The sequence below is a fragment of the Phocoena phocoena genome, chromosome 9 (assembly GCF_963924675.1).
Source record: "Phocoena phocoena chromosome 9, mPhoPho1.1, whole genome shotgun sequence".
Classification (NCBI taxonomy): Eukaryota; Metazoa; Chordata; class Mammalia; order Artiodactyla; family Phocoenidae; genus Phocoena; species Phocoena phocoena.
In genome coordinates, this window is record NC_089227.1 from 23,249,261 (window position 1) to 23,272,940 (window position 23,680).

General features: G+C 35.8%; 1 pseudogene; it reads right to left on the bottom strand.

Moving 5' to 3' along the window:
• Positions 1 to 443: 443 nt before the first annotated feature.
• LOC136127883 (guanine nucleotide-binding protein G(t) subunit alpha-3-like) overlaps positions 444 to 23,680 on the bottom strand; it is a 46,551-nt pseudogene continuing 23,314 nt past the window's right edge.

The window sequence follows — 23,680 nt, forward strand, 5'->3', positions numbered from 1 at the left end:
AAACACCACATGTATCATCTTTGAATAGTTTCTACAGTTACAGGCATGGTTACATTATCAGCAAAAATGAAGGCCTCTCAGTGTCTGGCCAGTGGAAGTAATATGGAACACCTTGCTTTTTTTCCATTGCTCTGTCATTAAAAATAGGCCACAGTGCAGAATTTACTTCCAAGGAAATTCAGTGTCACTGATATGTACAGTTATAGTGTTACCAAAATGTATCAGTTTTCAGAACTGAGGACATCAAAGACACCCCAATCCTCAATATTTCAGAGAAATCAAAACTCATCCACATGCAGGTGACAATACATTAAAATTTTTGTGTGAAAACTTTTGCCTTACAACACTAGTTATACAAGTTAATATCTATTAAAACTAAACACACAGCACCTTTTATATGCTGAAAAATATACATCAGCAAGAGTGGAAGAAAAAAGGATTGATTAGAAGAGCCCACAGTCTTTCAGATTCTCTTTATTATATCTGTAACAGCGTCAAACACGAACTTGACATTTTGAGTATCTGTAGCACAGGTCGTGTGGGAATACATTTCCTTATCTTTTTTTAAATTCAGGTCTAGAAACTGGTTCTTGATGTAGTTCCTTGCATCTTGAAAGGTATTTGGACCTTGTTAAAAAAATTAAAGAAGTAAACTTTAACTGCATTTAAAAAGCATCAAATTATAAGTAATATCAATAAGTTTTAGTATTTTACTTTGCTATTTGATGTTCTCAGGATTGAAAAATCAAAATGGCCATGGTTAATTATCAGAGGTTTACACAACATCTATTTTGTGCTGGGAACTATGCTTACCTCCCTGGAGGCTTCAGGTGGCTAAAATGTAACCTCTGCGTCAGAAAGCTCACAGTAGAGTAGAAACACTAATATATTTATATAACAAAGTGAGTGAGTAAAAAAGCCCATATGTATGTCAAAGATTATGCATGTAAATGTGTGCATGGGTTGGGTGCATGTGTATTAATATGAACTAAAAGAAGAAAAGAATGGAAATTATAGATGAGTGGACTACATAATGAGGTGTTATTTGAGCTGGACCTTGAGGGATAGCTAGGAGAGACGGAAAACTGTGTGAATGAAAGCCAAAAAGTGAGAGGCACTTACTGTATGATTTCAGCTCTTTGACATTCTCGGAAGGGCAAAACTACAGAAACAGTAAAAAGATAATGGTTTCAAGGGTTGAGGGCAGCGAAGACATGGACCACAGGCATTTTTTAGGGCAGTGAAACTATTTTGTATAACGCTGTAATGGTGGGTACATTGACATGACTTTGGCATAACCCATTGAATTGTGGAACACAAAGAGTTAACCCTAACCTGAAATACAGACTTCAGTTAATAATGTATCAATATCTGTTCATCAGTTGTAGCAAATATACCACACCCCTTCCAGATGTTTATAATAGGGGAAATTGTGGGAGCTGGCCAGAGAGGGAGTATGTAGAAACTTTTTTCTGTTTATTATTTTCATAAACTAAAAATTGCTCTGAGAAATAGATGATTACTTAAAAGAAAACATATAGCCCTGAATTATGATTCTATATTTAATTGGTAACTTTCAGTACAGAAGCATGATTATATTCAGTCATACGATAAATATGTAAACATAATGTTTACAAATAAGAAAAATATAAGTACTCATTATAGATGAGCACAAACAGCTGCTTTGACACAATTCAACACCCCTGGCACATCTGGGCTACCCACATATCTAAGTGGTGAAATTGGGTTTATATTTGTGTTTAAATCATAAATATTTCCATCTTACATAATTTCATTAACAACAGGGCATATAACTATTTACCAAAAAAAAAAAAAAAAGTCTCCAAAAGAAACACAACCCTTTTAGAGAAACTGACATTTATATTCATTGGCTAAGAGGGTCAGTACTAAAACCCTAGGAGCTAGGAAAATTGGAAAAATAGATGTCACTCTTCTCATTCATTCAAGCTATTCCTCCAGAAACTTAATTCTGACTTTGAAGAGCCACTGAGGTCTAGTACAAGATTACAAGGTTTCATTAGGAAATATATTAAAAACCGCCAATTTGGAATATAATTTACACTCCTGTTATAATGTTTAAGATAATATAGTTTGCAATGTCATTATACATTACACAGAGTAACAACCCTGGTCTATCTAACCACCTCCCCTTTATTCATTAGAGCTTTGCTTTAATGCAGGCAGTGTAGAGAGGATTTCCTCTTTATCTGTAAGATTCTTCCCAGGTTGGATCATATACATGACTCAGAAAAGTGTCATAAGCCCCAACCTCCTAAACATTACACATCAAAATCCAGATAGAAAAAATGTATCTCTATACAAAATTTTACTACTATGGAATTAAAAGGAAAGTATCTTACCAGTGTACTCTGGAAAGCAGATACCAAGATGCACTTTGGTTACTTTTTCTTGAAAGATCTTTTTTATTGAGAAACAGGACAATGGAGGTGGTTGCAAAGTACTTGTGATTACAGATACTGTTGAACAGGTGAAGGCTTTCATGCATTCTGTTCTGTTAGGTATAAAAGATGAAAATATGTAGGATTGTTATTTGCAAGATATTAATGGTGGGCATTATGAACAGGGATGTAGAAGTAACATCTGTCTTTGGAAGGTCTTAACTGAGTTGGGAAATGGGGTATTCATATTGGAAAGCACAACGGCTTATTTTTTACCTTGACCGTGTTTTCCTTTTAGACTTACCACTTCATCTTCCACCAAGACCATGTCATAGGCACTGAATGCAGCACAAAATATAATCCATGTAACTCCTTCAAGGAGTGAATCCATTTCTTTCTCTCAGATCTCTGTCCACCTACATCAAGCATTCTTTAAAAGAACAAAAATAACAGAATAAAGAATCATACAAATATCTTCCAAAATTTACATTAAGATGAACATTTGGACTTATAACTGAATGCTCCCATCTGTTTAAAAGGTAGTCTTTCAGTTTTGACCGATTATAAAGTAAGACTTGTTTGGCCAGTTTGCAGCTCAAGGACTAGAGAAAAAGAGAACATTTATTTACTTTTTTCGGTATTCATGCAGCCTGGAGCAAAATAATTCACACACTGACTTTGAGCAACTGGAAAATTTACAGCAGTTTAGAGTTTTAGTAAGACATCTATTGGTCTTAGGGATTTTGATCAAAGTCTATGCATATTCTTAAATATCCAGAGCCCACAGAAGATTGGAAGCTACCATAGTTCTGATACTATGATTCTTCCCTCTTCTCTTAGCTCCTCTTACCTCCATTCATTCATTCAATTATCATTTGTGTTCTACGTACTAGACACTGTGCTAGGCCTACCAACATAAGCATAAAGGGACATGGTCACTCTGTCCCCTATAAGCTGGGTAACCTTGGGCAAGTTACTTAACCTTTCTGCACCTTAGGTTCCTGATGAATAAATGATAATAACAGTACCTATATTGTGAGGTTGCTTTAATGACTGAGTAAATACAGCATTTGTCTCAAGTGTTAAAAGCTAACAACATCGTTTGAACTCCTTTCTGTAAGGTTCTTGGACTTTTCCTAACATAGAATAAGGGAATTAACTTTTTGTCCATGTTTTCACAATTTATCTATGTATTCCCTGTGTGTTGTCACTTGCTATCGTGTGTGGTGGTTTTTTCCATATGCTTTTATTTTTCTATAATTTTATTTATAAATGTTCTCTTCTCCTTTATGGCTTCTGAATTTTCAGTTGTTACTAAAATTGCCTTTCCCACTTAAAAAAAAAAGGACTGGTCACTATCTTCAAAGAGCTTGCTGTCTTGTAAAGAGAAAAATACATTATTATAATATTATGTAATATTCTAATATATAAGGTAAAATGTGAGCCCAGAGGAAGATTTAAATCAGCCTGAGGGACCATGTAACAGTTCCTTTAATATAAATCTAACTTTTTGCTATCTCAGGACTTTTGCATAATCCATCTCCTTTCCACGTGACACAGTTCCTTTCTTCCTTCCATAAGGCTGCTGCTTTCTCAACTTTCAGGTCTTAATGTCAATATCTCCTTCACAAGTAACGACCTTGAATGTCCATGTAAATTCTTAACTCTTTTTTTTGCCCATTTCCTTTCTATTGTATCACTCTCTTTATTTCTTTTATAGTAACTGCCACAATCAATAAATAAGTGGTTTATTTTTTCACATGTTTAATAGCTATCATCACCCTAATAGAATAGTAGCCTCATGAGGGCAGGGACCTTATCTATATTAGTGATGCCTATATTCCCAGTACCAGGCACTGTGCCTGACACATAATAGACATGCAATAAATACTTGCAAATAAATGAATAGAATCCATGTTAATGGAATGGAGGGAGGAGTTTTACATAAAGTGCATGCACAAGTCATCAAGGAACGAGAGAACATGGCATGCTTGGGGCAAATAATTATATTTTTGGAAATGTGAAGATTAAGGTAAAAACATTGAGGTATATGGCCTGATACTTATTCATTTATTCAGCAAATATTTGTTTATTGAGCATTTATTATATTTCAGGTACCAGAGATGATTCAGTCTTGAGAACCTTGTAAGTGGATGATGGTGGCGTTTATGTGTGTGTGTGTTTGCGTGTGGGTGTGTGAATACACTTAGGATATCAGTATCTGATAGGAAGTGTAGAGGGTGGGTTGTAATTTGAAATGGAGTGATCAGAAACTGCAAAAGATGATAGCTGTGTAAAAAGAAGAGAGGCAGCGAGGGCAAAAGCTTTGAGCAGGCAGGAGTAAGCCTGAGGTGTTAGGCCAGAAATAGATTTACTATGTCTTTTACATTACATGAGAAGATTAGTTTTTATATTGTAGTCAATGGGGATCTGTAGGAGATTTGGGGGTAGGGAATTAACATTTGTTTGTTTTCTTATTGTTATGGTAAGTCACTTTGATCTGAGATCAGAAGATAGATTTGATGAGGAAGAGACCAGAGGCAAAGGAAAAATTATGGGGCTTTCATAATAGCTTAATCCTAAGATATTAAGTACCAGGGAACATCCTAGCTGTACAGAGATTTCAAAGGTAATAACTATATTGGGGTATTAAATGTCAACCAGCTGATGTACTGAAGATAATGAAAAGTACAACACATTGTAGTGTTAGTACTTTACCTTTCACATAACCAAATGGAGAACAGATATATAGAACTAAAATTCCTCAAATATATATGTGTACCAATGCAAAATCACTCCATTTAACAGTCGATTGAAAGAGCAGTTGCTCATTGGGGCTTATTTTAGAGTGTAAGGCACTATAACCACTGAAAAAAATTTAGAGATTCCCAAAGTGGAGCATGGAAGAAATGCAAATATACACTCCATCATAACTATTCTGAGAAAAACAGTAATAGAAATCAGTAATAGAAAATCAGAAATCAGAAATAGAAAAACAGTAATAGAAATCAGAGGAAAACCTGTATCCTTGCTGACTGAATATCTGGATTGGTCGGATCTACTGGGATAATTAATGAGGTGAATGGATATGTGATATAGCTTGAATAACCTTAATTCCCTGAGTAGTTAAGATAACTAGAGCTTTAGAGACTTTAAATGGAACTTGGAATTCTCATTTTGGAAAGGTTTTATTTATTTATTTACTTATGTATGTATGTATGTAATACATGTTTCCTTAAGTCTGATATTTAAGTAAGGATTCTTAAATAGTAAAGAAAACGGGTTTAAATGCCTGAAATATATGATGTAACTAAAAATTCACAGGCTAGGATTTTAAGCGACTAGTGAACATCAATTATTTGTTAAACTGCCCATGTTATTTATATATTGCAAGCCATCAGAGTTTAATGGATTTATATTAAACAGTTGACTAAACAGTTGAGTTTTACAGTCCATTTTAAACAGTTGGGAAAGTTACTGAGTTTTACTAGTTTATGTTAAACAGTTGGCTAAATATTTGGCCACACAAGATTATTTACATTTTATATCAGGAGAGACTATTATGGAATAATATGCCCTTTATAGTGTTTGCAAACTCATTGAATAGTCTAGGACACCTAAAAATTAATAATGTTACTGCAGCTAATTTATTTGTGAGATGTCTTTGCTCATCCTATAAGCATGTGACTCTCTTGGAAAAATAACAATTTCTGACATCATTTATATATTTGAGCACAGAAAAATAGGATCTAATCTGAGTAGAAATTTATTTTAAACTATTCTGTTGAATGGGGTTTATTCAACATATTTGACTGTATCAGCAATGGTATAACTTTTTAATTTTTTTATTGAAGTATAGTTGACATATAGAATTGTATTATTTCAGGTGTACAGCACAGTGATTCGACATTTATATGCATTATAAATTAATCAGCACAATAAGTCTAGGTATAAAATCCTAAGGTGGCTACGTATGTCAGGGCCAACAGGTAGATCTGTGTCACCACTACGCAGCCACAGCAAAATGGCTCAACCAAGTCTTTCCCTGGTACCCAGTTCTGAAAATAGATTAGGGCAGATGCTTGCAGATAAAAAGTATATGCAGAGAGGTCATTCTAAATCCCTTAATTGCTTTTTATTAAAAACAGAATCCAAAGGATTTACAACCACAAGGGAAGCTGGGTCTCTAGACTCCCGTAATTGTTAATACCATCATATATTTCCTACTAAATGTGTGTGTGTAACTTAAAATGCCCACTAGATAATTCTCTGATTATTGAATAATATAATTTTTAAAGTCATCAAAGTAAATTCTATCAGAATAAATTAGACATCATCTTATATAGCTTATAATTTTGGTAACATTAACCATGAACATACCTGAAACAAAGGTACAGTTATACATGAGTTACTGCTCTGTGAGATCTAATAGAGAACAACAAAGCTAAGTTGGGATATAGCTGCTGGGTAGACAACCAGACTCACTGCTGAGCTGTCTCATACTCCCACAGAAATGAACATAGTGCACATGATTCAACTTTAAACTCAAAACAATTACGATTTATTTCATATCATGGATCCACTAAACACTGTTGCAAATAGTTATATAACAGGTACAAAATCTAAAGCTCTATGTTGTAATGGTTGCTGACCTCTTTTCCCTAGCTTCCGTATAGTTCTATGTCCTTTCAGTTCTATTTTTTAATCATAAAGCAATTAGGAAGAAAGGACTTCTCTATAACTGATAAATCCTTGTAAATATGTAAGTTCTTTGCCCTGCGGAATTATTTTATAGCAATAAAAGGGCTCACGTTTGCATTGCATTTTCTGTTTACTTAGTAACTTCTGTAAGGAGAATTAATTTTACCAGTTTGACAGTTGGAGTTCTGGTTTGATAAGAGCTCTAAGGAAATTTGCATTAAATTAGGTGATATATGAGGGTGATACAGTACTTGGACAGAGAGAATTTTTTCATTTTGATGTTCCTGTTTAAAATTCTATAGTTCTTGAATTTAATATGTAAATTCAGTCTTTAGTTTTAAATAGTCTTAGGATAATTTATGCTATGTGAATACAAATCAGTGCTAATGTGAGTACCTGGGCACTTACTGAAACGAAGTGGGAAGGTACCTTATTTTTTACAATTCCTATTTTGAAATACTATGAAATGTTACACTGCAAAAGCCTATGTGCTTTAGGATAAACCTATTTAACACTTGAAAAAAAGTGATTTAGCTGTGAGAATTTATTAAGGGATTAATATAACTCAATTGCTGTGACTAAACTTAAAAATGTATTTAAATGATTAAAATAGTTCCTTAAAAGTACGTATAGCTGTGTTTTTTGTTTTATAGTAAAATTTAAGTATTTTCAGAATTTTATTGTTTAAATATTTGTTTGTAAAGAAATTCTCCACATTCTCTTCCTCATAGACAGTGCCTTTAATAACACACCCTCTTAAGCCAGAGAGAAAGCAAAACCTATTAAGAAAACAAAAGAGCTGAAAACCTGTTTTAGTGGGTGCGAAAGAGGTAATAGTTGCATAGTATAGAAAATGTTATGTCAAAATAAGTCTTAACTGAGCTTCACAATCCAATTCACAAGCATCTTATATTTTAGCATCAATACTGTAATAGAGAATTAGCAAGACCTTTCTCATTCCTTCATAAGGGCCGGTGATACATGAAAGTAGAATAGATCACTTATACAACTTAAAATGCTTTACAAAATTAACCAAAGACTTATAAAAGGACAGGAAAATGATGATACACCAATGAAAGTCTAGCATCCTAATGCAAATGCTGTATAATATTCAAAAAATTGTTTTAAAAAATGTATGAATATGATATTGGTACTGAGTGAACTTGACGTTTCGGGAAATGAACATGATTTTCTGAGGTTTTGTGTCTTCATTGGCAATCGTCGCATCTAGCCTCGTTTTAGAAGCACAGAGTGGTGAAGTACCACAGAGTGGTGACAACTGAGAGATACCTCCCCAATAGACTGTCCTTTTATTCCCCCTTCCCTCTTCTCTTTGAAGGGAATTGTGAATGACCAACAACACTGGAGGAAGCACTTACTGTACAGAAAAGAAATGGTTTCCAGCCCAATTTACCTTATAGCCCATCAGTGATGAGCAGTGTAAGACGTGTGATATTTGAAGTTAGGAAGATATGCATTTTAATCACATTTCTAGCACTTCTGTGTGTGATCTTGGGGAAGGCTTTTACTTTGTTTTAGCCTCCATTTCTTGACCGTTTGTCCTCCGTAAGGATAGCAATGCCCATTCACCGTGTTACAGTCAGGGTGTGAAGGTAGTGTTCATAGGTGCCTGGCATAGTGCATTTATTCCTCCAGCCAGGATTGACTGCGTGCCTGTTCCGGGTTGGTCAGTGTGATAATCACAGGAGTTGTAAGCAAATATGGCCCCTGGCCTTCTGGAGCTCAGAGCACGTGACGCAGAAACAGAATGAAAAAGAACAAACTGATAAACAAGGCAATTTCATATATTGGTATGTTTCAAAAGAGAAAAATAGTGCAATATTATCAATTGTGTAACGGTACTGGCTCACATTGGCGCGGCTAGAAAGAACTGCTTGTTCGTATTTCTTCCCAACTCTACATTTAGTGGCATCATGTTGGTAGGTTGAAATTGGCTATTGTCAGGGTGTTTGCACCTGGGGACTCATCAAGGGCCAAAAATCAGGCTGCCCTCCCTCCCCCCACTCCTGAGAGCTTGTTCTTATGTGCTTACCCACACTCCGCAGGGTGTAGTAGTGACAGGGATGTTAAGGGATGGGTAGTAGGTAGGATGGTCAAGGCTCCATGGGGAGACAGCCTTTGATTTGGAAGCTTAATGATAAGAAGAGGCCAGTCTTTGCAGAGATCCAGGGTCAGGGCATTTTAGGCAAGGAGAGCAGTAGGTGTGAAGACTCTAAGGCTTGGAATGTTCAAGGAACAGATGTACTAAAAAGATAATTCATGCTAGTGACTATTTCTGACAAGATACTAAATTGGTTGTAGAGAATGACCAGGATTGGGTCATTCTAGGTGTTCAGTGTACGGCATTAAGTGTTAAAATTGGCTTATTATGATCCAGACAGTCTAGGATCCAGAAGATTCCATTAACTTACGTAAGGTAAGCGGACACCAAGTTATAACTCTGTGCTGGTACTTCATTTCAATAATCTTCACAACAACCTCATGAGGCAAGTAAAGAAAAAGTAGCTTTATTCCTCAAAAACTGCTGCTAATTAACGGAGAACCTGGGATTGGGACCTTGGTAGGATTAGCCCCAAGGCCTACACTCAGCTTCTAGTCTGTGTTTCAGTGAGAAATTTGGAGAGGAGAAAGGAGAGTAAGAGAGAAAAGTGAGTGTGCCACAAATGTACGGACAGGCTTAGGAGGGGCGGAGAGGAGGAATTGGACTTGGGTTCTCAAAGGAAAACTCTGAAAACTGGACCAAAGATCACGAGTCTGGAGAAAGTAGTTGCTAAAGAGGCACTGTGCCACAGTGATGACAAGCCCGAAGACAAACAGCTTACATTTGCCAAAAGAGATGTCCATCCCAGTCTTTGCAGTTCCTTTATCCTGGTTTGATCTTTGGTTCATCTTTCAGAAAATTAACTATTTGTGGGCCTGAAAATGAGGGGTAAATTTTGAAGGGCTTTCTTCCATATTAACTTGAAAATATCCTGGCCATCCATGTAATAACTATTCTAATGAGATATTATGTGTCAGTAGTTTTAATACTTAAAAATATTAAACTTTGATCCCAGTGAAACAAATTTCCCTCATAAATGGATACAAATAATTCATGTCACATTTTTTTCATTTTTTATACTTTTAAAAAATATTCCCATTATCTCATACATGAATGACTGAACTATGTTTTTACTGACTTTTTTCATTACCAGGGGGTACACCTAGAACATGGTTTTAATGTTGAATACTCCATCTCATCCGCAATCATAGGGAGAAGTACTTAAGTGTCAAGGGACATTTTCTAACACTATGGTATGGATTTCGATTTCTTGGTATAGTAAATGAGTAATTTTACAATAGAATTTCTAGGAGTGTCTTGATAATGCAACAGCAATGAAAATAATGGACTCATCTTTATACCCAAACCATGCTTATAAAATAGGCTTTGTTATTCCAGTAAATAGCATCACATTCAAATAATTCTCAATTGTTTTCATTTGTTTTTAACTAAGAAGACAAATTAAGAATATTTCAAGCAAATGGGAGAGTAGAAAGGCCCAGGAAATACGATCCCTGGCACCTCTTGGTTAAATGTTATTTAAATATATTTCCTTTTTTTTTTTTTTTTTGCCAAAGTAGGATATCAGTTTCAACTATGAGGAAAATGAAATCTAGCTCCCACCTACTCAAGACAGGCTTTTTTTTTTTTTGCCATACGCGGGCCTCTCACTGCTGTGGCCTCTCGCGTTGCGGAGCACAGGCTCCGGATGCGCAGGCTCAGCGGCCATGGCTCACGGACCCAGCCGCTGCGCGGCACGTGGGATCTTCCCGGACCGGGGCGCAAACCCGTGTCCCCTTCATCGGCAGGCGGACTCCCAACCACTGCGCCACCAGGGAAGCCCAGCCCAACAGAGGCATTTTTGCTGGAGGGAAAGGGTGAGGCTCAGGGTGAGGGTTGGCATGTAGGGCTACAGGAGGGCAATGAAAGACAGTGGTACTGAAAGTACCTGAGGCCTAGTGAGCATGCCCAAGGACTCACTGCACTTGACCATGGGTTAGAGCTCTTCTCCATGAAGAAATATTGTGTCTGATGCATATTTCTGTTGAGAGTTCAAAGAGACATTGGATCATACCTGAAATGCAAGTCTTTAACAGGAGAATTGAGTTTCAGTGATTCTAGTTGTTTTCACTTGAGAATGTGGAACATCTTGATCATTTGGGACGTAGCCAGGAGCTGCTCTTCTGTCCAAATCGTTCAGGTAGCTAATAAGAAAAACAAATAAAATAGCATATATAATTTTAACTTTGTACTAGAAGATATCAGTATTGAGTACAAATGAATTTTTAGTTTAGAGCCCATTAAAGTTGTGAAACTCCAGACTGGTGCTTTTCCAACTCTGCTCCTCAGAATTACAAGAACATGGTGTCTGGGATGTTGCAGAGCACTGAGTGTGACACACAGCTGACCTCTGGGACCTTTTTTTTAAACGGCAACTGGATGAATGCTGCCTTAGTTTATATTTTATAAGGATGATGTGATGGATTCACTGGCATCTGAATAGACATTTGAGAAGAAAGCTCTCCTTATAGGACTTAGATCATCCCCAAAAATGCTACCTTGTAATGATGGTCACTAGACTGGTCTGAAAAGGCTGTTGTTTGTATGTAGGCACTTCAAATTTTAAGAGAGAGACTGGTTTTAATATCATAATTTGATGGTGGTTGTGTTGTGTCTCCTGGATCGTTTAGTTTAAGAATAGGAATCGTTTTCATTAAGAACCATGGCTATATCTGGTTGGCTCAGTAACAGAAGAAACTTTTGACTTTCTTGCTGGTTCATGCTGGAACTAGTTCATGAAATTGCTGACCCACTCCCAAATCACACTCCTGGGGATAGAAAGCTGAAATTCCACACTGTATCCTTTCCAACCTCCTCTTCGCTTCCATCAGTGCCTCAGTGTGTCCTTCACTCTTCACCGGAGGCCATATTTAAAAACCCTACCGTTACCAGGAGAAATACTGTCCTCCTCCTGCCCACAGGATCTCTCACAGGTGGTGAGAGGCAGGAGTGAATCTGATTAAGCTGTGTGGTCTAGAAGAGTCTGTTAGATTAGAGGAAACAAACTGTTCTTAGCTTCATCCTTCAAACCAGATCATGTCTTTGGACTAAAACAAACTGTATCACTGCTTTAAAAACAGTTGAAAATCACTTATTATACACTTTTGATACTAAGGCTTTAGGAGCTTAGCAATATGGCTATTTCTATAAAATTGTTAAATAGAGATAGCAATAGCCTGGTAAGGTTTTTATGACAAAATTGCCCATTATATTGAACCAAGTTTATACATATAACCTAACTAGGAAGATCATAATGGGCATGTATCCATCCAGACAGAATGAGAGGTATAATCTAACTGAATATTAGTTATTACTCAACAGTTGACGTTTTCAGGGAATAAGCTGAAGGGCTGTTACGCGTTAGCACCTAGCACAATGCCTTGAAAGCCAATGCTATTTTATTTTATTTTTTTAATAAATTCAACAGCAATATAGATAATTTATTCTTGGAGGAACTTTCTGATTTTAAGCTGAAATAAACTAAGAATTGCCAAGTGCCTCAAAGGGATTTTGGCCAAGGACCAATAGACAATCACACTTCAGAAACACATATATGTATTATGTGAAAATTTATCACCATGTTTTATTCTAATAAAGTTTAATTTTATTAAAGACAAATCAAGATAGAAATATCAGAAGAAAGTATTGGAAAAATGTTCTAGTTTATCTCTTTTCAATTTTTGAAGCCAGATCCTTGGTGAATTTCCTGTTAACTCAGGGCTGCATATGTGGTAGTATACTACTGGTCAGCTCATGCAGGAGCAAAAACCAAACCAAACCGAACCAAACAAAAACATACCTGCCATGATAGAGATTAAATTCATTTTAATGATAGCTGAATGAATGCTTTGGTAAAGACACATTTTAATGTACTTTTATTTGCATGCATAAATGATCTCAAGCGAAGCAGTAGCAGAGTGACAAATTTGCATTTAAGATGTTCATTTTAATAAACAAATATAGAATTTGGGTGCTCAAGCCTGTGGTCTAAAACTTAAACCAGAGACCCTGAATACATCCAGCTCAAATCACTTAAAAAATATCTGATTCTTTTTCTAATCATATAAAAATAGTATTCTCCTAGTAAAGTCCATGTTGAATCTTAAAACGTGGAGTTTACGTCACACACTGGACAGCCCAATCAGCAAACCATGAAGTATTAATTAAAATTTTTCCCACTCTCATGACCCTTTTCTTTCAGTTTGCTAGTACTGGTTAGGGGAGAGATGTTATATAGCCAACAAACAACATTCTCTGATTAGGACTCACCTCTTTGCTGGCCTCAACTTAAAGGGTTGCTAGGTTTGAGAGAATAACAAATATCTCACTTTCACACAAAAAAATGGATGGATGGTTGGACGGGTGGATGAATAAATAGACAGAAAGAAGGAAAGAAAGGAAAAGAAGGAGGGGAGGTAGAAAGGAAGAGAGGAGAAGGAAAAGAAAGACCCCTGCCCTGTATAATGCATATGAAATAAAATGGATGTGTTATCAATCTGATAGTGTATTTAGTCTTAAAACGTGAATGTAATTAAGTATTTGAAAGAAAAAAATCGGCTGTTAATTTTTGGAAGAAAGCAGTGGCCATTTAACTATTTTTCTTAGCAGGCTTTTACTTAATCTTCCCTTTAAGAATCCCTAAGGGAAAAGAAAGTTAACATTTAAATTTTTAAATTTTAAATGAAAACTTTCTTTTTCCTGTCGTTATTCTACGGCTCTTTGCAAATCGATGTGGGTGGTTAAAAATCATTACTGGCGAGGTTCACAAAAATGGATGCAAATAGATATTGTGTAGATTTGCTAAACTTGAAGAACAGACAGATGCTTTTGATATGAATCTGAAATGTGATAGTGCCAGTGTAAAATATATTTCATGTGTCGAAACAAAGAAAAAAGCTAAAATTAAAGATTAGAAAGTCTAGGAAAAGCAATAAAATGTCGTTCTATTTGCCCATTTTGGGTATACAATATGTAAAATTTTTTGTTATCAAAGAGCAAAGAATTTGGTAAACATGATGATAATATAATTGCAAATACAAGTTACATTATTTTAAGGGAAAATGTTTAACCAGTAATATGTATCTGAAACTAAATGTATGAATTACAAGTGTTGAAGTATCCTTCTCTTCTTCTCTCCCCGGAACATTGCTAAGCAACATTTTATGAGAATATTCCATAACTCAGTTTCTGATTGTGACTGCCTTTATCAATGATTCATATCAAAAAGCGATGCTTTATACTATAGCTTAGTATTAAAACGTTGTTGATGTAATCACAGGATGATATCCATTCTCGAGGTCATCAGAGAGATAAGAGCAGGACTTTCCTCCAAGGGCAATATGTCCATTGGATTTTGGAATTGAAAGTGAAAACGGATGAGCAATCACAGAAGACTGTTGTTATGTTTTCCTAGAATTTATATGGTTTGTTTTCTCTCCATAATCCTCCTACTCGTTATGCTTAAAAAGCTGAAGCATCATGCACGTCTTACTGTTCTGTCCTCAAATAATCTTTCATTTGTTTAACTTTTACTTAACTGCTTTTTAAAGTACTGCTAGCATGTTCTGTTGGGAGCCTCAGAAGAACTGCTATTTTTACCCTTTTACACATTCATATGCATGGACAGAAATATAGAATAAGTATTGACATTATATTTACATGCATGTGCACACATGCTTATAAGCATGTAACCATGGGACAGGTCAAGGACCACTTACTAAAATGGAAATTTAAAATCATTTTGATAATGAAATTATAAACATTGTTACAACATCCTAATTTCCTTATGGCTAAAAGTTGTGAAAATTATATAATCTTGCTTGAGACTCAAAAAGAATCCCACAACATACAAATGTTTTTCAAATCAATACATAACTTTCTTCTAAAATGCTATATCATGCCCATCAAACCAATGGAGCCAAAGCATGTATCATTAATAAGGTTATTTTAGAAGATGATTTGAGTAACTTGAATAGAGATGAAGTGAATAGCCCAAGACCTCAGTGTGCATGTTACCAGTCTGTGTTCACGTTGAACTTAGTGTGTAAGGATTAAATCTTTTTAATTGGGAGAAAATATTTACAACATATATATCTTCTCAGACATATAGGTTCAGAATTAGTTATTTAAAATCCTCCTGTGGTTATGTTTCTTACATCTTATTGCACCATCTTGATCTTTTTTTCTTTCTCTTCACTTGCTTTTTAGTATGATAAAATGTAAAGCCATTTACTTTCATCATTTGTGATTACAAATGTAGAGCATACAGAGTTACAATTCTTAAATGTAGATGTTTCAGCTCCAGTTCCTGTCGAAACGCATTCACTCGCTAAGCTGCTGAGTCGTTGACCTGATATTCAGATGCCCTTTCAAAGCAGGCCTGAATTCCTGGATCTCTCCACAGTCGTTTTATTACCTCAGCCAATTCAGGCATCGTGCTGCCGTCTTCCAGGGTATTTGTTGTCGCATAAAGTTGTCTTTGGTCTTTCTATAGCATTGTTTTTGTGAGAAGGATAAAAATACGTTGTTATTTGGGATCACGTATTCATTTTTTTCCAATAGAGCATTTCAGTTTGTTGATTCTTATTTCATTCAGTAATAATTTTGTTGAGCATCTAGTCACTATATTTTCAGGTTAATACATTAGAACTCAAGTTCCGTATAAGGATTGGCTCATGTCCAGAAGAGTTTTTCATTGCAAAAACTGAACTATTACATGGAGAAATTAGGATATTTTGGTATATATCACTGACTTCTAAATGTGATGAAAAAAGGGATAACAATATTTTAGTGTGAGTCCACTGAGCTTCTAGACAACCAAAATGCTAGTGTCAAAGGGTAATGAACCTGATCTCGTCAGACACATTGTCTTCCTTTGATTATGGCCATATATTTTCCAGGAAACAAAAATACCAAGTAACAATTAGAATAAAAAAGGAAATTAAAACTCAGTACTCTAAAATTATAGTTTAAAAAATGTATTGATATATGGTATTATTTGCGATCATGTACCTCTTTGTAATCATAAAAATTAGCAATGGTAAACTTTTTAAAAAAATTAATTAATTTTATTTTTGGCTGCGTTGAGTGTTCGTTGCTACAAGCGGGCTTTCTCTAGTTTCAGCGAGTGGGGGCTACTCTTCGTTGCGATGCGTGGGCTTCTCATTGAGGTGGCTTCTTCTGTTGCAGAGCGCAGCCTCTAGGCGAGCAGGCTTCAGTAGTTGCAGCGCACGGGCTCAGAAGTTGTGGTGCATGGGCTTAGTTGCTCTGTGACATGTGGGATCTTCCCGGACCAGGGCTCAAAGCTGTGTCCCCTGCACCTGCATTAGCAGGCGGATTCTCAACCACTGTGCCACCAGGGAAGCCCAGCAATGGTAAACATTTTGATCCACCCAGTTTTTGAACATCCTTGTAGGTGTTGTCACTTGTGTGCCTTTGGGGCAAATCGATAGGGCAGAGTTGAGACTTCATTAGGAAAAGAGATGGGATGGAAGTAAAGTAAAAAGAGGAAAAGGAGAAAAGAAAAAGCAAGCATTGTGTTACTCCTGATGGGATATTTGGAAGTGACAAGGGCAGAAGGAAATAAAAGTTTGAGTAAATAATGTACTCCACAGTTTACTTAAACTAATCAAACACTGGTTTATGACAAAAAGTTTTGATTAAGAATCTGGATTTCAGACTAATTCAGTTATTGACCGTGATGCTAGACCAAGCAAATGAAGAAATCTGGGCTCAAATCTTGGTTGTCAGACTCCAAATCTCATGCTCTTTCTTGCTCAAACTCTTTTGAGTGCATATTATTATACCGACTCACATGACATTTAGCACTTGTAATATTTTACATAATCCTGACAACAGTAGTCACATAGACACAATATTTTCTCCGTCTTACAAATGACGAATCTAAAACTTGGAGGTAAATTGGCCAAATCAATGAAGACAATAAGCTTTGAAGAGTCAAACCCAAACGTATTTTCTGCAAAATCAGGTGGATACCAGTGAAGTATGTCCAATAAGTACCTGATGACTTTCTGATATAATTCAATTTATTATTATTTGAAATCTATGACAGGCTTCTGTCACCATTTTACCAAAAATCTGCTCTTTGCATGAAGAACTAAGGGTATAGCTCTCATTGTTAAAGAGAGGCTCTGTTGAGACTAAAAACCTTACTTCATCTTTCTTCAATTGGATTTTATTGCCAAACCAAACTGATCAGATGACCACTAGGCCACAAACTTTAACTGGCCCAAATCAAGGGCTTTGATCCTATTTTATTGCATCAACAAAAGGTGAACTTTAAAATCCTTCTTCCCGATTAGTTTGATGTGATAGGAAAGTGCAAATTAGTGAGATATGATCCGATCACTTTGCTGGCATCATCCTATTTGCTTCCTTCCACACGAAAGTGCCATTTAGGACAAATGAGGCAGCGCGACAGCTGCTCAAACAGTACTGTCCCTAAAGGGGAAAAAAAATCACATGCCTTGTAAGCTTTACAAAACAAGCTATTATATACTCTTTCATTCTTTTAAATAGTCACCATTTTAAATTTACATATACTTTATTTGTAGAGGTATCAAGAATATAGTCTCACCATGAGCATTTAAATGTCCTGAAGTCCTCTTTGATCATCATTTATTATTAGCTTCCCCAAGGGCAAGCCATCCTGTCAGTTTGGTTTTGTCTTTCAAGACCTTTTATATTTTAGTGTACTGCATGCACAGGTAAAGTTGATGGTAGTGATTTTCAAACCAGGCTGCACATTGTAAACATGTGGGGTACTTTTAAAAAAATGTCAATACCAGGACCCCAACCCAAACAAAATGAGTCTGAATCTCCAGGTGTCACGGTCTGCAAAGGTAGCTTTAAAAATCTCGCAGGTGTCTCAAATGTGCAGCCTGAGTTGAGAATACCTGGCAACGTATTTTTTTAACCATAAATAATATCGTATTAGACATACTGCAATTCGATTCTTGAAGTTCTTCTACAGTTATCAAAGGGTTGATGATAACTAAAGAGTCCAAATTGATATTGTTTTAAGGGAATGGGCCCACCAATGAAATTTGAATTTTTGAAATGCATCACACCAAAATTAACAGCTATTATGAAGAGTCTTCTATATAACAACCAAGTTGATTAAACATCAAACTCCTACCAATTATCTTCCAGATGAAAAACAAAAAAAACCCAAAACTCCAGTAATTTCCCGTCAAACTCAGAATAAAATTCCAGATTCTTTACTGTGGCTCACAAGGCTCTACATTTTTAGCCACGTCTTCCTTTCTAATTTTATTTCCTGACTCCCCCCACCCCTGCACTTTTGTCCCTCTTTCCTCAAGACACACTGGACTCCTTACTATTCCTTGAACTCTCCAAGCCCCCATTTCAGAGCTTTTGAGAATGGCTGATCTCTTCGTGTGTTTCCTGTGGCTCACTTCCTACTTCACTGAAATCTTCCCAAATCTTCATCTCTTCCCAAATACCACCTCCTCAAGAATGCCTTCCCTACCACCCTTTCTTTCATTCTTTCATCACTTTCTAACCCCTTAACCTCCTTGATTTTTCTTCATAACACTTATTGCTACCTATATAGTACACAGTTCTTTATATCTTTTATATTAGGCTATAAGCAAATGAAGGCAGAGATTTTATTGTTTTGTTCATTTCTATATCCTTAAAACCAAGAACAGAACCTAACACATAGTACATGTCCCTGAAATATTGTTGAATGGATGAATCAGTAAAATGAATATACTAATTAGCTCAGACCTCATGTTCTAGAGAAATTTTAAGGGATGTCTAATAATTTTCCAAAAGTTTCAAATAATTCACAGTGGGTATGAGTGGCGTCCTAAAGAAATTTTTTTCCCCTATCATGTATTTGGAAAAGCTTGGGAATTATGGTGGTTCTAGAATAGCTCATTCTCTTAATGTTGGATCGTTCTAGAATTATGTTGCATAGAAAGTGAAATATATGTTTCCTCAACAAGTTACTCAGACTTTCTTCATCAACATTAGGGACCTCAGATGATCCTAGAACCTTGTGGAACTCATTCTGAACCCTAGAATCATATTTCAAAGTGTTGCGGAAAAAAATATTGATATATCAATGGAAGGAAAGGATATCATAGCCTAATAATTTGCAGAACTGTCAGGTTCCGAATACCAAGTTTTAACTATAGGATCTTCAGAGCCTTTGCTTACAAATACTGTTGGTAAATTTCCAGTAAGTTGTTATAGTACATATGTATCCCAAAATTATTTGATTACAGAACTTTTATCATAGAACATCTTGAGGAATCAGTGTTCTTTAGTTGAAATTATAGGATTCACTTCATAGGGTGCTATGTCAAAGATGGTCACAACACCCAAAATGTGTAATTAAAGTGTTGTTAATTTTCAGCATCCTTTTATGTTGGTCTAGTGATTGCTTTAGATGCTCTAAAATAGAATATAGGACTATTCAGAGAGAGTAAATGCCTTTATTATTTCCCCCTCTTGTTTCTTCAACTTTGCCCTCTTTAAAAGTTATATACTCATGAAATTAGTTTATCAAACATTAAACCAAAAGAAACAAGAATGACCCCCGTTTAGCTGTATTCCCCTTCAACTACAGATTCTCTCTCTCTCATACTCTTCAGCGATAGTTCTTTAAACTCTGTTCTCATATCTACTCATTTCTGAACACACTTCATTGGATTCTGCATTCACAACTTTTCTGAAACCTCTCCCATAATCTCTACATTATCAAATCCATTAGATTCTTTTAAATATACTACCTTCTTGACCTCTTCAGACCTTTCCATTTAGATCACCTTCCTTTGGAGCATTTCACTCAAATTCCGTGATTCCATATTCTCCTGGTTTTCTTCTTACTGTTCCATCATTTTCTCCAAAGTTTCCTATTCCTCTCAAATGACCGGAAACTGTTGGAGTTTTTCAACATTGTTACCTAAGTCTCCATTCTCCTTAGTGCCTTTCTCTTCTCAATCTAAGCACTTGATCTCTTCCATCCCATCCCCTTCCTTAATGTAAATTATATGCCTTAGTGTAAGGGTATGGCAGTAACACTGAGACTTAAGTCTCTAACCAAATATCCCCTTTAAACTTCAAATGCACATTTTCAACTGTTCATACATGTGGATAGCTCGCAGAATTACAAACTCAACATTTCCAAAGGGAAATTTATTAGTTCCGCCCCATCCTCATTAGTACAGTCTTCCCTTTCTCAGTAATTCTCTCTGCACATGACGAGGATTTAGCTCCATATCCAGCTATGCTGCTCTTTTGAAATAGCTCATGCTTTGTAATTACTTGTTCAACACCAAATTTTCTTCTCTAGAGGGCAAATACTATTTCCATCTCATTTACTGCTGATTCCTCAGTATATTCCTAGTGTCCAGTCAGATGTCTGCCATATCAATAATAGTTTAATGAAAAAAAACTTTTTCAAATGGTATTGAATGTGTAGACTTCAATACATAAGTGTTAACGAGCCTCCATTCAATGTGATTATCGGAAAGTAAAAATACCTAATATTTACTGGGAGCTTAACGTTCTTCAATACTTTGTGTTTATGTGGGTTTCTTATGGTTTTGCTTCCTCCTGTAATGCTCATTGTAATTGAATGATGAAAGCACTAACACTGTGTGTATGAGAAATCTGAAACCTAAGTAACTTGTCCAGACTTACAGAACCAGTGACTAATAAAGCTCATGTATATTTTCGGTTAGGATACTTTCCGTCTTTGAATGGCAATCTGTGTGATGATGTACAAACTGTATAAAATAAATTCAAATACATAAACTGTATAAGTAAATTGAAAGCCATAGGACACCAGATCTCTGAAAGCCACACATAAGCAAAGTGCTTAGAAATTGTCTGTTGAATAAGCAGTTTAAGCCAGGTAGAGAGTGTATTAATCTTAAAATCAAATACTGAAGAATGTGATTGAAACTGCTATCATCTACATTAATCGAAATCAAAATATGAGCTATATAGTACCTGACAACTGTGATGCTTGATGCTTGAGGACATAAGTACTCCTAAGGAGTTATGTCAGTTGCTTAGTGCTGCTTAAGTTACTCTGTTTGCACCATTTAATGTAGGGTTTGAATAAATGACATTTATTTCTATTTTGTAGTTAGCATAATGGCAGCCATGTACAGAGTCTGTTTTCACTCCACCTGCATGCCAGATCATTAAGACTCTTAACCAACACATTTCAGGCATTTAGTGATGACTGGCATCACTGATTTGCAAACATTGGGCTGCATGAAACAAAAAATATATTTAAGTAGCAGTGGGCAAGGTAGTGATGCAAATAAATGCAATATTACACATGCAAATTCAAACATTGCTAAATCATCCTCAAAGGATTGCAAAAGGATTGCAGAAGGATTGCAGAAGGAAAACCTGTTTGAGGAACTTTACTGCTTAAAAGGGAGAAAATAAACGAAATAATCCTAATTGTTAAAAATCCTTGTATAGGGAAAAGCACTATAGTGGAAGCCAGGAGAAGCGGGTTTTGCCCTAAACTCTGGCTGTTTAATGCAGGTCAACTTGCTAATCCTCTCTGGTCCTTCTTTTTTGTTTACATCTGGAAATAAGGGGATTCTACTTCGTTGTCTCTTAAGGGTCAGTCATTAGCTTTTTACTTAGCAAAGTTATTTCTTTTCAAGAGAAAGATTTCAATATTCCGAGGACAAAGATATACACAGAGTTCTGAAACTTTTTGTGGTGTTTATAACATGACGTCTAGAGGAAATGAAGTAATTTAACATAACATTCACATCTTGTCCTATCACTTAAGACACACTGGAAAATAGGAGTGCCTACTTTCTATTTATAACAGTAACCAAGGCATCCTCTTTAGTGGCGGTAATTACCCTCTGTTAAATCCATTGTCACTGTTCCATGGTGTGTACCTGCTGCTGAGTTCTCAAAGTTGAAATGCCTAGACATTTAATTTGGCTGAACTCTTCTTTCCCTTCCACTCATTCAAACAGAGCTCAAAGTTTTACCACTAGTTTTGGAATACACAACTATTGAAAGTTAAGGTCTTTGTGTATGCTAATCACTTTTTTGCATAATATGTTCTTGTTGCTTTCTGTTTTTTTTTCTTATTGCTTTTAAAAGTGCTTGTGTGTTCAGTAGGCATCATTTGAATGACATATTACTAAGGATTTGCGTTGCATCCATACACATAGAGGCTTTAGCATAGGGGGAAAAAACAACACAAATGCCTCCCAAGATATTAGAACCTTCAAATACAAAGACTCTTAGTGAAAGGAGTAAAGGCAGTACCTATACCTATTATCTATTGTTTTTAATATTTGATTGCCAATAATGGCTGTATTTCTACTTCAAAAATGGCCATGTTTGTCCTGCTGTAGCAAGCAATTAAATAACTTAAATAAGTGAATAAAATAGTCAATTAAAGGCTGTAGAAAAAAAACAGTAAAATGTCTTTATGGATAGATCAGGAATAAGTTCATTAAAGAAATCCCAGTTCTCTGTCAGAAATTGAAATTAGAATATTACTTTAATTAGTAAATTTAAGTGGCAATTATAAATAAACTTGGGGGCATTTAGGTTTTCTTCCTGGAACAGATTCTGATCGTTATACTTTTCTCATAGGATGAGGAAATACCTTTCACCAAGCAAACTGACAAAAGCACAGTTAACAAAATCCAGTTGTAGTGGGACTTAAGCAATATTGCTTTTTAAGGGCTGCAATTGACGTGAGACAGAGCTCTCTACCTGGAAGTTCATTCCTAGATCTGTTCAAATTAATAAGCATTTACTGGGCATTTTCAGTAACATATTTCATGCACTGAAGAGAATGAATGAATTATAAAAGTTCCTCCTCCCTAAAAACAGAGTAGTGCACCATTGCCCCATACAGTAGCCACCAGACACGTTAATTAAAATTAAGTAAAATTAAAAGTTTAGTTCCTCAATCACACTAGCCACATAGGGAGAGCACAGGTGTAACATTCCTGTCACCACAGAAAGTTCTATTGGAGAGTAGTAGATTACAGGAAGGTAGGGCATGAAATTCTATTTTTGTACAGTGTGATAATGTGTAGCAAAAATACTGGCAGGTGGTATGATGAACTAGAAAAAGTGCTCAACTCTATTGGGAGTGGTTGTAAGCGATCAGGGAGACTGCCTGGCAGCAGTGATGATCAGCTGATTTTTCAAGGATAAATAGTTATTTCCAGAGAGTCAAAAGGAAAAACGAACATTTTAGGCAGAAGGATCTGTGTGACCAAATAGATGCTGACAATCATCAAGCTTTCAGTATGTGCCAAACATTGTTTTAAGTGCTTTCTATGTCTTGTTTCTTACAGTAAGCCTTCATTTAAAGTAGGTAAAATTGTCACCTACATTTTACAGGTAAGAAACATAGGCATAGATATCCTATGACTTA